Genomic DNA, 14,519 nt, shown 5'->3' with positions numbered 1-14,519 from the left:
GTGCACTAATAAATATTCAGTGTTGGGAAGGTGACTTTTAAAACGTATTCCCCTACAGATTACAGATTAAATACACCAACATGTAGTTTGTAACATAATCCATTAAATTACTTAAAGTGAGTAATGTAATCTGAATACTTTGGATTACTTGATTTGCTGTAGAGACGTAAGATGTTTTATCTGATAAAAGAAAATGAAAAGCCCAGACTTTACTTAAACCGTATTAAAAATATTATTGATAGAAGACGAGGAGACACGGTCCATGCAGCATGATTTAGTCCTGTTAAATCCTGTTAAATTCTGTTTTAGTCCTGGTTTAAATCTGGTTTACCTGGTTTAGACCTGGTTTAGACTGGTTTAGTTTAGTCCTGGTTTAGATCCTGGTTTAGACCTGGTTTTTTAGTCCTGGTTTTAGACCTGGATTTAGTCCTGGTTTAGATTTAGTTTAGGTTTAGTCCTGGTTTAGACCTGGTTTTAGACCTGGTTTAGTCCTGGAGTTTAGACCTGGTTTTAGTCCTGGTTTTAGACCTGGTTTAGACCTGGTTTAGACCTTGGTTTTAGACCTGGTTTAGTCCTGGTTTAGACCTACTGGTTTAGACCTGGTTTTAGTCCTGGTTTAGACCTGGTTTAGATCTAGTTTAGACTTGGTTTAGACCTGGTTTTAGTCCTGGTTTTAGACCTGGTTTAGTTCCTGGTTTAGACCTGGTTTAGTTTACCTGGTTTAGACCTGGTTTTAGTCCTGGTTTAGACCTGGTTTAGATCTAGTTTAGACCTGTTTTAGACCTGGTTTTAGACCTGGTTTTAGACCTGGTTTACCTGGTTTTTAGTCCTGGTTTTAGACCTGGTTTAGACCTGGTTTTAGTCTAGTTTGTTTAGTCTAGTTTGTTCTGGATTCAATGTTTAAACAAAACTATTATTAAACATTTATTTATATAAGAAAAGGTTTAACATTACAGACAGTGTTGTGGAGTAACAGATTACATGTACTGGAGTAATCAGAGTACAAATTATGAGTAACTGTATTCAGTTACAGTTACTGTTTCAGTGAGTGGTAATTGGATTACAGTTACTTTGTTGAAATAAATGGATTACACAGAGGTGTTTTCCTGTTTTCATATTTCTGGGCTATTCAGTTTTTTTGTTGTTTTTTTTGTTTTGTTTTTTGCCGGATTCAAAACCAGATCTAAACCTGGTCTAAACTCGGTCTAAAACCAGGAATCTAAACCAGGAAGGTCTAAACCAGCAGGACTAAAGCAGGGACTAAACCTAAACCAGGGACTAAACAGGTCTAAACCAGGACTAAATCCAGGTCTAAACCAAGTCTAAATCCAGAACTAAACCAGGACTAAACCAGGATTTAACAGGACTTCTATCGTCTTCTATCAATAATATTTTTCATACGGTTCAGTAAAGACTCGGCCTTTTCATTTTCTTTTATCAGATAAAACTTCTTATGTGAAGATTTCTGAGTCTTTGCTTCTCTACAGCAAATCAAGTAATCCAAAGTAATCAGATTACATTACTCACTTTAAGTAATTTAATGGATTATGTTACAAACTACATTTTGGTGTGTGTAATCTGTAATCTGTAGGAGGATACATTTTAAAAGTCACCTTCAAAACACTGATTACATATCTCGAAAGAAGAGAAAACAAGTAAATTCCTCAATAAATATTTAGTTTGGCCCAAGACTTAGTCCCAGGTTTTAATTTTGTCTGTGAATTTGAGTTTGGAGAAAACAGGTCCATGAGATTGAGAGTTTAGTTTTTATGAAAAGCTCAGCAAACAGAAATGAATAAAGGCGAGCGAAAAGGAAAACAAAATCTTAAATTTAGAGATATCGTTTTAAATCTTCTTCTGTAGTTTAGTCACATAAATGTAAGAAATCACGTATCAAGTATCAGGTTTTCATATAAAAAATAAGGCGTTTTATGAGTAAAAATGGACAAACTTGACAATTTCTGACACATTCAAAACAAAAACATGAAAAAAAAAAAAATTTAAATGTCTTGCTTCTTTTTGTTGACATATTAAATACTAAAAAATACACAGAGGAGAATCTGGATACTTATTTAGTAGATCTGACTGAAGATTTGCCCAAAAAATTTCACCTCATTTTAAAATTTTTAAAAACTTTAAACCAACCAAACTTGGATTTAGACGTTAAAAAACTCTTTCAGTATGATTTATAAAAGTCTTATTAAGTCCAAAACAGCAAAATTTGGTGTGTGGGTGCAACTTTAAAGGCTGAACTTTACGTTTCTGTCAGAGGAAAAAAGAATTTGGAGAAAAAAGTCTTTAAAGTTGAAGATGAAACTAAATTTTAAAACATTTTTCAGTGAAGTTTGTGTGAGTTTAGAGCCCAAACTTGGTATTTGAGTAAACTAGATCTGACTGAAAATTTGCCCAAAAATTTCACCTCATTTTTAAAATTTTTAAAACTTTAACCAACCAAACTTGGATTTAGACATTAAAAAACTTCTTTCAGTATGATTTGTAAAAGTCTTATCAAGTCTAAAACTGCAAAATTTGGTGTGTGGGTGCAACTTTAAAGGCTGAACTTTACGTTTCTGTCAGAGGAAAAAGAATTTAGAGAAAAAAGTCTTTAAAGTTGAAGATTAAACAAAATTTTAAAACATTTTTCAGTGAAGTTTGCGTGTGTTTAGAGCCCAAACTTGGTATTTGAGTAAACCTAGATCTGACTGAAAATTTGCCTAAAAATTTCAAGTAATTTTTAAATTTTTAAAACTTTAATCAACCAAACTTGGATTTAGACATCAAAAAACTTTGTCAAATTTGTCTTATCAAGTCTAAAACTGGAAAATTTGGTGTGTGGGTGCAACTTTAAAGGCTGAACTTTACGTTTCTATCAGAGGAAAAAGCATTTGGAGAAAACGAAAACTAACTATTTGAGTAAACTAGATCCTGACTGAAAATTTGCCCAAAAAATTTGTCACCTCATTTTAAAATTTTTAAAACTTTAACCAACCAAACTTGGATTTAGACATCAAAAAACTCTTTCAGTATGATGTCAAATTTGTCTTATCAAGTCTAAAACTGGAAAATTTGGTGTGTGGTTGCAACTTTAAAGGCTGAACTTTACGGTTCTGTCAGCGGAAAAAGCATTTGGAGAAAACAAAAACTAAATTTTAAAACATCTTTCAGTGAAGTTTGTGTGTTTAGAGCCCAAACTGCCCAAAAACAAAAAATAATAACTACACAAAAACCTTTCTAAACTCTTTCTTCGTTCTGAGTTAAGGATGATTAAGCTGTTGTGTGGTTATTATAAAAGTTTGCAGCTTCGAGATTAAGATTTAAAGCGAAGTCCGAGTGTGTTTTCGTACCTGTGCTGTTTGCAGAGTCGGTGCTGCTGAAGTGTCTCCGCTCCTCGTCTGGTCTCGTCTGGACCTCAGAGCTCACGTCCTAGTCCCAGATCAGACCGGAGCTCAGGGGGCGGGGCTAAAGACAGAAGGCGGGGGGGGGGGGGGGGGCTGATATATTCTGATGTATGGACTAAAGAGAAGTTTGATCCAACACCAGACCAAAGCATCAAAACTGTGACTGACTTTATTTCGAGTCTACAACATTCAGTTTGTGTTCAAAGAAACGTGTTTACTTACTTATCTTTCATTTGGTTTAAAGTTATCATTTTTGAAAATAGCCTCATGTGACATTTCTTGACCCTGAAGCAGTGAAATAAAAACCTTAATAATAATAATAATAATAATGCATCAGTTTTATAAAGCGTTTTTTTGGACAGACTCGGTGGTGGAAAACTACTATTGTAGCCACAGCCGCCCTGGGGCAGACTGACAGAAGTGAGGCTGCCAGTCTGCGACATCGGCCCCTTGGACCAGAGTTGGGGACTTGCGAGTCGTGACTTGGACTCGAGTCAGACTTGAGTCACTATTTTTAGGACTTGGACTTGACTTGATAAAATGGACTAAGACTTGGGACTTGACTTGGACTTGAAGGTCAGTGACTTGGGACTTGACTTGGACTTGAAGGTCACTGACTTGGGACTTGACTCGGACTTGAAGGTCACTGACTTGGGACTTGATTTGAACTTGAAGGTCAGTGACTTGGGACTTGACTCGGACTTGAAGGTCACTGACTTGGGACTTGACTTGATAAAATGGACTAAGACTTGGGACTTGACTCGGACTTGAAGGTCAGTGACTTGGGACTTGACTCGGACTTGAAGATCACTGACTTGGGACTTGACTTGATAAAATGGACTAAGACTTGGGACTTGACTCGGACTTGAAGGTCACTGACTTGGGACTTGACTTGATAAAATGGACTAAGACTTGGGATTTGACTCGGACTTGAAGGTCACTGACTTGGGACTTGACTCGGACTTGAAGGTCACTGACTTGGGACTTGACTCGGACTTGAAGGTTACTGACTTGGGACTTAACTCGGACTTGAAGGTCACTGACTTGGGACTTGACTTGGACTTGAAGGTCACTGACTTGGGACTTGACTTGATAAAATGGACTAAGACTTGGGACTTGACTCGGACTTGAAGGTCACTGACTTGGGACTCGACTCGGACTTGAAGGTCACTGACTTGGACTTGACTTGATAAAATGGACTAAGACTTGGGACTTGACTCGGACTTGAAGGTCAGTGACTTGGACTTGACTTGATAAAATGAACTAAGACTTGGGACTTGACTCGGACTTGAAGGTCACTGACTTGGGACTTGACTCGGACTTGAAGGTCACTGACTTGGGACTTGACTTGGACTTGAAGGTCAGTGACTTGGGACTTGACTCGGACTTGAAGGTCACAGACTTGGGACTTGAATCGAACTTGAAGGTGACTGACTTGGGACTTGACTCGGACTTGAAGGTCACTGACTTGGGACTTGACTTGGACTTGAAGGTCAGTGACTTGGGACTTGACTCGGACTTGAAGGTCACAGACTTGGGACTTGAATTGAACTTGAAGGTGACTGACTTGGGACTTGACTCGGACTTGAAGGTCACTGACTTGGGACTTGACTTGGACTTGAAGGTCAGTGACTTGGGACTTGACTTGGACTTGAAGGTCACTGACTTGGGACTTGACTCGGACTTGAAGGTCACAGACTTGGGACTTGAATCAAACTTGAAGGTGACTGACTTGGGACTTGACTCGGACTTGAAGGTCACTGACTTGGGACTTGACTCGGACTTGAAGGTCACTGACTTGGGACTTGACTTGGACTTGAAGGTCAGTGACTTGGGACTTGACTTGGACTTGAAGGTCACTGACTTGGGACTTGACTTGATAAAATGGACTAAGACTTGGGACTTGACTCGGACTTGAAGGTGACTGACTTGGGACTTGACTCGGACTTGAAGGTGACTGACTTGGACTTGGACTTGACTTGGACTTGAAGGTCACTGACTTGGGACTTGACTCGGACTTGAAGGTCACTGACTTGGGACTTGACTTGGACTTGAAGGTCTTGGACTGACTTGGGACTTGGGACTTGACTTGACTTAAAATGGACTAAGATTTGGGACTTGACTCGGACTTGAAGGTCAGTGACTTGGGACTTGACTCGGACTTGAAGGTCAGTGACTTGGGACTTGACTCGGACTTGAAGGTCACTGACTTGGGACTTGACTCGGACTTGAAGGTCAGTGATTTGGGACTTGACTTGGACTTGAAGGTCACAGACTTGGGACTTGACTTGGACTTGAAGGTCAGTGACTTGGGACTTGACTTGGACTTGAAGGTCACTGACTTGGGACTTGACTTGGACTTGAAGGTCACTGACTTGGGACTTGACTTGGACTTGAAGGTCAGTGACTTGGGACTTGACTTGGACTTGAAGGTCAGTGACTTGGGACTTGACTTGAGGCCTGTGACTTGAGAAGACTTGATGCGTCTCCTAAAAAAATATGTTTTTAGAAAATACTTTTCTCTTTACAGTTGGTACATGCAGTGTTTAATTTGACAGGAACAAACTGGAACATGTCCCTCCCACTTCTCTGTTTGGTACTTCAGATGGAACTGAAGTACTGTGAAGTACTGTGAAGTACTGTGAAGTACTGTGAAGTACTGTGAAGTACTGTGAAGTACTGTGAAGTACTGTGAAGTGGTGTCCTCAAATGTACTACAGTAATATATAGTACAGTACAGTACAATACAGTAATATACAGTAAAACAAGGAACATAGAACAGGCATGTCCCAAACTATGGTCCGCGGGCCAAATGCGGCCCTCAGACAAATGTTTCTTGTCCCTCAGGCTTTCAGGTAAATTGGCCCAAAGTACCTTGTATCAATTTAAATACTTTTTACTGCAAGTATTTTGAAAATCCACCTTGATAAAGCTGATATTTAATATTTAGTGTGTGGTTTTAAAGATCTTAGCATGAATAAAGACTGATGACTCATTCTAACGTGTTAAACATGCACATGTTTCAGTTATTCACGGTCCTCGATCGTCCCTCTGCTTCATCTGTGTTTAGACATGTGGCCCTTGTTTGGACACCGCTGACATAAACCACGATCCTTCCATTTCAGTGCAGACGACATGACAAAATCACTGTTATTAAGCTTTTAAATCTGAATTCTTTCTGTTCTGCCGTTAATGATTTGCATTAAGATCTTGTCAAAACATTTAACAAAGATAAAAATATTGCATTTCTACAACTCTTATACAAATATAGAATGAGTTTTAAAGTACAATTTAGTTTAAAATTAATATAAATTGCAAAAATCTGTTTTAAGGTTGGTTTAAAGACTTGAAATGACTTGAAGCTCAAAGCAGACGACTTGGACTTGACTTGGACTTATGGGCCAGTGACTCGAGACTTGACTTGGACTTGACTTGGGACTTGACTGGGACTTGAGGTCGAAGACTTGAGACTCACTTGACACTTGCAAAACAACGACTTGGTCCCACCTCGTCTTTGCACCATGATGAAGTCTTCAGAATCAAAAACGTAGAAAAGTGGTAAAACTAAAGATTTCTTTCTTGGAATTGTGTCATTCTTTAACAGGGTTTGGTGTTATAAATATTTTTACTTCAGCCTTAACCCTTTCGGTCATGATCCATGCGGTTGTCGTTTATGTTTTGTTCTGTTTTGTTTTGTAGTGCTGCAAAATGATCAAATAAACTACTACTAGTACTAAAAGAAATAACACTGAATTAAAATTGTAGTAGTAAATTTGAACAAAACAGAATATTATTTGTAAAATACTGAAACATATTTGATCACAATTGTTTAGTCTTTTGGTAAATGAGTTGAGAAGAGTTTACAGAATAGATATACAAATGTAAAAGGGCAAAAACATGACAAAAACATGTACCACAGTGTTTTGTTTTGGGGTTTTTTTGAGTTTTTTAATGACCGTATTTCCTCCAGCGCACCTGTCGCCCAGTCAGGTAAATACAAGAATCACAGAAATTAGTATTTTTCTTTCATTGGTACGACGTTTCGGTCCCTCAGAGCTTCTTCCCTCGAGGAAAAATCAAAAGAGAAACACTGTGCGTCACTGAGTTTTCTTTAAAAACACTCCCATAATGACCAGCCTTGTTTTCTGATTCAGTTTCTTATTTCTTTTCAAAACATAATAAAATGATTCAGTACTGATTTCCTAAACAATACACAAAACAATACAGACTTTAAATCAAAACCATTTAACACAAGAGATGATTTCTTCCATCAAAATCCAAACTCTTGATTCTCGATTAAGTTAAAACACATTTTTATACAGCGCTTTTCCACCTTCAAGACTCAAAGCTCTTTACAACGAGGAATTACTCCCCTATTGTCCAGAGTACGCAGAAACCGGGGGCGAGGGGGGGGTTAAGTGTCTTGCGCAAGGACACAGTGACAGTATTTATGTATAAAGCTGTTATTTTTATGAATGAATGATTGGAAAATTGGAAATCTTCCCCATCCGTACATTACAAACAAACAATACAATACACGGGGATGACAATGTCGACCGGACCCGGAGACAGGCAGCAATTATATTTATTAATTATCTTTCTATTTTATTTAATTTTTTTATATTTTATTTTATTACTTATCTTTAGATTTTTATTTTTTATTATTTATCTTAATATTTTTTATTACTTATCTTTCTATTTTATTTTTTATTTTTATATTTTATTTTATTACTTATCTTTAGATTTTTATTTTTTATTACTTATCTTAATATTTTTATTTTTTATTGCTTATCTTTATATTTTACATTTTTATATTTTATTTTATTATTACTTATCTATTTTTATTTTTTATTACTTATCTTTTCTATTTTATTTTTTATTTTTTATATTTATTTTATTACTTATCTTTACATTTTATTTTTTTATTACTTATCTTAATATTAAAATTTGTATTACTTATTTTTCTATTTTAGTTTAGATTTTTATATTTTATTTTATTACTCATCTATTTTTATTTTTTATTACTTATCTTGAGATTTTATTTTTTATTTTTTTATATTTTATTTTATTACTTATTTTTATATTTTATTTTATTATTTATCTAGTTTTATTTTTTATTACTTATCTTTCTATTTAATTTTTATATTTTATTTTATTAAAATTTGTATATTTTATTTTATTACTTATCTTGAGATTTTTATTTTTTATTACTTATCTTTCTATTTTATTTTTACTTGTACATTTACATTTATATAATCATGTCTTACTTGGCACCTGTCTCTTTTTGCTGCTTATTTAGAATTTATTATTACCATTTATATTTTTTACTCTTAAGGTTGGTGGTTCGAAGAAAGAAATAAACACACCCAGAATGAAAAAACAAACACGCTTTTATTTTATTAAATATTTTGGCTAGAGGTGCTCTTTACCTTCCACGTCAGAAAATTTGTCCTCTGCGTTTGACCCACGCTTCACCTCTTCAGGAGCAGTTTAGTCGCTGCTATCACCAGATTTTGAGAGTTTTCAAACCTGCATGTTCAGATTTCAGTTCAGACGTGAAGAACTACTCTGTCTGTACACGGTCGCTTCACTTTTACACTCAGACGTGACACTTTCTGAGCCACAGAGCAGAGCACACGTCTCTCTGCTGTTTGTCCAGACGAGCAGATCTGTGTGCAGTGTCATCATGTGCCAGAGGAGGGCGCTGCTGTGCTCACTGCGCTTCACCACATCCTTCTGTTTCACTTTTCTATATTTATTTATTTACAATGTGCATTAGATCGAGGACACACGGTGAAAATATCAGCAGGTTTATTATTAGGATGAAAAACTCTGCTTATTTCTCTGAGTGATTTAGTTTTATGTAGTTGACAGTGTCGGGGAGTAACAGATTACATGTACCGGAGTTATGTAATCAGAGTACAAATTATGAGTAACTGTATTCAGTTACAGTTACTGTTTCAGTGAGTGGTAATTGGATTACAGTTACTTTGTTGAAATAAATGGATTACACGGCGGTATTTTCCTGTTTTCATATTTTGGGCTAAATCCCCCTTTTCTTTTCTTTTTCCATAATTCCACTCATTACCAGACACTAAACCAGGTCTAAACCAGGTCTAAACCAGGTCTAAACCAGGTCTAAACCAGGTCTAAACCAGGTCTAAACCAGGTCTAAACCAGGTCTAAACCAGGACTAAACCAGGTCTAAACCAGGATAAACCAGGTCTAAACCAGGACTAAAACAGGTCTAAACCAGGTCTAAACCAGGACTCTAAACCAGGTCTAAACAGGACTAAAACAGGACTAAAGCAGGACTCTAAACCAGGTCTAAACCAGGAAACCAGGTCTAAACCAGGACTAAACCAGTCTAAACCAGGTCTAAACCAGACTAAACCAGGACTAAAGGACTGAAGCAGGACTAAACAGGACACTGGTAAACCAGGACCTAAACCAGGTCTAAACCAGGTCTAAACCAGGTCTAAACCAGGACTAAACCAGGACTAACCAGGACTAAAGCAGGACTAAACCAGGACTAAACCAGGTCTAAACCAGGACCCTAAACCAGGACCAAACCAGGTCTAAACCAGGTCTAAACCAGGTCTAAACCCAAAACCAGGTCTAAACCAGGAACTAAACCAGGTCTAAACCAGGATTTAACAGGACTAAATCCTGCTGTGTGGACGTGTCTCCTCCTCTTTTGTCAATAATGTTTTTAATTTGGTTCAGTAAAATCTGGGCTTTTTATTTTCTTTTATCAGACAAAACATCTTATGTTATGATTTTCTCATCTTTGCTTCTCTACAGCAAATCAAGTAATCCAAAGTATTCAGATTACATTACTCACTTTAAGTAATTTAATGGATTACGTTACAAACTACATTTTGGTGTGTGTAATCTGTAATCTGTAGGGGATTACATTTTAAAAGTCACCTTCCCAATCTTATTATCATTATTATTATTATTATTATTATCATTATTATTATTATTGTATTATTATTATTATTATTATCATTATTATTATTATTATTATTATTATTATTATTATTATTATTATTATTATTATTATTATTATTATTATTATTATCATTATTATTATTATTATCATTATTATTATTATTATTATTATTATTATTATTATTATTATTATTATTATTATTATTATTATTAAGGTGTACACAGTCTCCTGAAATGGTTTTTACTTCACTGCTTTACCACTTCAGGGTCAAGAAATGCCACGTGAGGCTATTTTCAAAAATCATAACTTTAAAACAAATGAAAGTCAAGTCCCAAGTCTTAGTCCTTTTTTATCAAGTCAAGTCTCAAGTCCTCAAAATAGTGACTCAAGTCTGACTCGAGTCCAAGTCACGACTCGCAAGTCCCCAACTCTGGTACAAGGGGCCGATGGCGCAGACTGGCAGCCTCGCTTCCGTCAGTCTGCCCCAGGGCGGCTGTGGCTACAATAGCAGTTTTCCACCTTTGACTATCCCAAAAAAACCTTTATAAAACTGATGCCTTATTATTAATGGAGCAGAAACAGTTACGACATCGGGGCATCTGACTTAAATGAAGTAATTACCGAGCGACGTGCAGCCAGCAGACCAGACCTGAGCCTGGATCTTCTTCAGAAATACTCGTGTTTATTTAGTCTCATCTTCATCGTCGTTGATCGAGCAGTTAACTGAATATTGATCGATGGTGCAGTGTCCGTCTCTTCTTCTCCTCTGTGCTGTAAAAACACGTCAGTAAAACCTGTGTCACTTCTGTGTTTGACGTCTAAACACGAGAGGAGCGAGTCTGTGCGTGTGGCCCAACTACCAGTGTTTAAAATGTAATCCCCTACAGATTACAGATTACACACACCAAAATGTAGTTTGTAACGTAATCCATTATATTACTTAAAGTGAGTAATGTAATCTGAATACTTTGGATTACTTGATTTGCTGTAGAGAAGCAAAGATGAGGAAATCGTTTAACATAAGATGTTTTGTCTGATAAAAGAAAATAAAAACCTGGTTTAGCCCAGACTTTACTGGAACCAAATTAAAAATACCTGGTTTATTGATAAAAGAGGAGGAGAGTTTAGACCTGGTTTAGACCGTTTAGACCTGGTTTAGACCACCTGGTTTAGTCCTGGTTTAGACCTGGTTTAGACCTGGTTTTAGACCTGGTTTAGACCTGGTTTAGAGTTTAGACCTGGTTTAGACCTGGTTTAGACCTGGTTTAGACCTGGTTTAGACCTGGTTTAGACCTGGTTTAGACCTGTTTAGTTTCCTGGTTTAGACCTGGTTTAGACCTGGTTTTAGACCTGGTTTACTGGTTTAGTTTACCTGGTTTAGACCTGGTTTAGACCTGGTTTTAGTCCTGGTTTAGACCTGGTTTAGTCCTGGTTTAGACCTGGTTTAGTCCTGGTTTAGACCTGGTTTTCCTGGTTTAGACCTGGTTTAGTCCTGGTTTAGTCCTGGTTTAGACCTGGTTTTAGTCCTGGTTTAGTTTTAGTTTAGACCTGTTTAGTCCTGGTTTACCTGGTTTACCTGGTTTAGTTTCCTGGTTTAGAGTCCTGGTTTTAGTCCTGGTTTTACCTGGTTTACCTGGTTTAGTCCTGGTTTAGACCTGGTTTACCTGGTTTCCTGGTTTTAGTAGACCTGGTTTAGACCTGGTTTAGTCCTGGTTTTAGTCCTGGTTTAGACCTGGTTTACCTGGTTAGACCTGGTTTAGAGTCCTGGTTTAGACCTGGAGTCCTGGTTTACTGGTTTACCTGGTTTAGTTTTACCTGGTTTAGACCTGGTTTAGACCTGGTTTACCTGGTTTAGACCTGGTTTACCTGGACCTGGTTTAGACCTGGTTTAGACCTGGTTTAGACCTGGTTTAGACCTGGTTTTAGTTTAGACCTGGTTTAGACCTGGTTTAGACCTGTTTAGACCTTTTACCTGGTTTAGACCTGGTTTAGACCTGGTTTAGACCTAGTTTAGACCTGGTTTAGACCTGGTTTAGACCTGGTTTGGTTTAGACCTGGTTTAGACCTGGTTTAGACCTGGTTTAGACCTGGTTTAGACCTGGTTTTACCTGGTTTAGTCCGGCAATGAGTGAAATTCCTGAGAAAAAAAAAAAAAAAAGGATATCGCCCAAAATATGAAAACAGGAAAATGCCTCCATGTAATCCAATTATTTCAACAAAGTAACTGTAATCCAATTACCACTCACTGAAACAGTAACTGTAACTGAATACAGTTACTCATAATTTGTACTCTGATTACGTAACTCCAGTACATGTAATCTGTTACTCCCCAACACTGTGTTTCAGTTTTATGAAGCACTTTTTTTTACACTCAAAGACGCTTTACAGATCATATTTATTCACTCCAGACCCGTGGTGTCAAACTACTATTGTAGCCACAGCTGCCCTGGGACAGACTGACCCCTAGTGCCAGAGGTGGGGACTTGCAAGTCGTGACTTGGACTCGAGTCAGACTTGAGTCACTATTTTTTTTAGGACTTGAGACTTGACTTGATAAAATGGACTAAGACTCGAGACTTGACTTGGACTCGAAGACTGTGACTTGAAAAGACTCGATGCTTCTAAAAAAAAAATATGTTTTTATAAAATACTTTGCTCTTTACAGATGATAAATGTGGTGCTTAAAGTTTGTATAGAAGATTTTCCGAGGAAAGAGAAATGCAGCGACTGTTTGTCCTTTTTTAAATGTTGCGTTTCGCTCTTTTTCCCCCTCTCTTCTTCTTTCAGCGACATCAGAAACCGACTTTCTTTGGCGGCGAACTGGTCGTGGATTCTTGTCTGCCATTAAAACTAAATTTGTGCAAACTGAGAGGAAGCGACAGTTCGAAAAAGACGCCAAGAACCGCTGTGCTGGTTGAGTAAACGGCATCAGTGCGTGAGAGGCGAACATAAACCACGCAATCCCAGCGGGTCGGCAAGTCAGAAACGTAGAAACGTAGGGAGTTTGATTGACAAACTAACAGCCAATAGATAAAGAGGGAGCCTTGTTATCTATTGGCTGATGTTTATCTGCCCCCAACACGTCCACAGTTGATGGATTTTCTTTCTTTTTTTATTTTTTTTGGTCATAATTACAAGGCTGCTGCATCTCTATAATTCTATTTTGAACTTTCATTGACAATTTGAAACAAAAAAAAAAAAAATAAAATAAATCCTCCATACAACCTTTAATTTTACAGGAACAAACTGGAACATGTCCCTCCCACTTCTCTGTTTGGGACTTTAGGTGAAGTACTATGAAGTACTATGAAGTACTATGAAGTGTACTGCAGTAATATATACTACAGTACAGTACAATACAGTAATATACAATAAAACAAGGAACTACACAGAACAGGCATGTCCAAACTATGGCCCAAATGTTTCTTGGCCCTCAGGCTTTCAGGTAAATTGGCCCAAATTATCTTGCATCAATTTAAATACTTTTTACTGCAAGTATTTTGAAAATCCACCTTGATAAAGCTGATATTTAATATTTAGTGTGTGGTTTTAAAGATCTTAGCATGAATAAAGACTGATGGATCATTCTAACGTGTTAAACATGCAAACATTTCATTTATTCGCTGTATTGAGCACCAATCTACCGCTTATTTCTCTGATTTGAGTTGGGCCCCACACAGACTCACTCCTCTTGTGTCCAGATGTAAAATACAGAATCAACAGCGATGAAGAGTTGACTAAACGCAGGTATTTCTGAAGAAGATCAAGGCTCAGATGTGGAGACGGGTCTGCGGGGCGGCAAGTCGGTCGGTAATTACTTCATTTAAGTCAGATGTCCCGATGTCGTAATTGTTTCTGGTCCATTAAATAATCATTGGTAAATGATTTCGATGTCCGCTGGTCATTGTCATTGAAAGTTTAAATACCATTACAGAGACGCAGCAGCTTTTTAATTATGACAAGCACGAATTAGAAAAAGGTTTTTATGGATTCGCACAAAGTTTGTTGCAACGGTTCGAAAGTCCGTGCGATGCTGAACTCTCCGCATTTTGGACCTTAAAAAAATTACCTTTAAGGAAAAATACCAGGCAAAACCATAACACGTCCACAGAGACAAGCTACTGCTGCGCCACTTGTGTTACAAATGAGTGTGAAGTGGCCCATAT

The 14,519-nt window shown here is 37.1% G+C and overlaps 1 protein-coding gene across 1 annotated transcript in view; it reads right to left on the bottom strand.

Moving 5' to 3' along the window:
- Window positions 1-3,397, bottom strand: part of asip1 (agouti signaling protein 1) — a 46,097-nt gene extending 42,700 nt beyond the window's left edge. The window contains exon 1 of the mRNA XM_055160424.1: window positions 3,345-3,397. The gene's annotated coding sequence lies outside the window, so the exon portion shown is untranslated. The remainder of the gene's footprint in view (window positions 1-3,344) is intronic.
- Window positions 3,398-14,519: the final 11,122 nt, after the last annotated feature.

This window comes from Boleophthalmus pectinirostris, unplaced genomic scaffold, assembly GCF_026225935.1.
Source record: "Boleophthalmus pectinirostris isolate CB_2022bp ecotype Guang Dong unplaced genomic scaffold, ASM2622593v1 HiC_scaffold_3, whole genome shotgun sequence".
NCBI lineage: Eukaryota > Metazoa > Chordata > Actinopteri > Gobiiformes > Gobiidae > Boleophthalmus > Boleophthalmus pectinirostris.
Note: the sequence above shows the minus strand (reverse complement) of the source record. Positions and strands in the feature narration are given on the sequence as shown.